The sequence below is a fragment of the Arachis ipaensis genome, chromosome B02 (genome assembly GCF_000816755.2).
Source record: "Arachis ipaensis cultivar K30076 chromosome B02, Araip1.1, whole genome shotgun sequence".
NCBI lineage: Eukaryota > Viridiplantae > Streptophyta > Magnoliopsida > Fabales > Fabaceae > Arachis > Arachis ipaensis.
This window is the reverse complement of record NC_029786.2, coordinates 103727400-103728409: the sequence shown is the minus strand read 5'-3', so window position 1 is coordinate 103728409 and position 1010 is coordinate 103727400.

The window sequence follows — 1010 nt, the reverse complement described above, 5'->3', positions numbered from 1 at the left end:
TTTTATACCATTTTTAGAATAGTGCAATAGAAAATTTCATAAAAAATTGTACAGATGTTTAGAGTTTTATATTTTTAAAATGGATATGATTTTTTTTAAAAAAGATATAAAAATAACTTTACAATCTTAATATTTCATAAATTTGAGCTCACTTAATGAGTTGATGTTAATTATGGCCTAGCAATTGAAGTTTAGTGCAGTGTATGTATCTTCTTCCATAAATAATTAAATACACACATTCTTTTTAATAAATAAATATCAGGCACATATGATGGCATGGTTCTGACATAATCACTTAAATCAAATGTGACAACTGTTGGAATAATAATAATGGTCATAATGAGGCCATCAAAATCTTTTCTTGTAGTAGGTAACCAGGATTTTGTTACTTTTTTAAGGAAAAAATATTTTTATATCTTTTGTATTAACTATTATAGATACAACTTTTTGTTTTTTAAAAGAAATTAAAGCTTATTAATTCTTTCTCTACTGAATTCATACTTGTGTAAATATTGTAATATATGTTCATAATTATACCAATATTCTCATTAATCTTGTCAAAAAGCCTATCATTTATTATAAAATATAAAAATATTATTTTAAGAACGCGTGTCGTCTCTGTAAAATTATTTATTTCTAGATGGAAAGACAATATTCTCTTTTGTTGGCATTTATTGTGTACTATTCTTGATTGGCAGATAACATTATTATTATGCATGTGAAAATTATGTGATTCATAATTAGAAAACATCAATCACTAATAAATTCTATTGATATATGTTCAGGAAATTTTCTTCACTGTTATCACTTTTTGTTTGTTAATTCTGTTTCTGGGAAGCATCAATTTTTATAAAGCAAAGTCACAGGCTTTTACAGCTTCACCTTCCAGGGAATTACACATGTACACATAGGTGGCCCTATTGCTCTGAAATTTATTACTACAGTCAAATAGTAATAATTAATCAAAACTAAAAAATTTACTGCAAAATCAACTTCTAAAGATTAGCCAA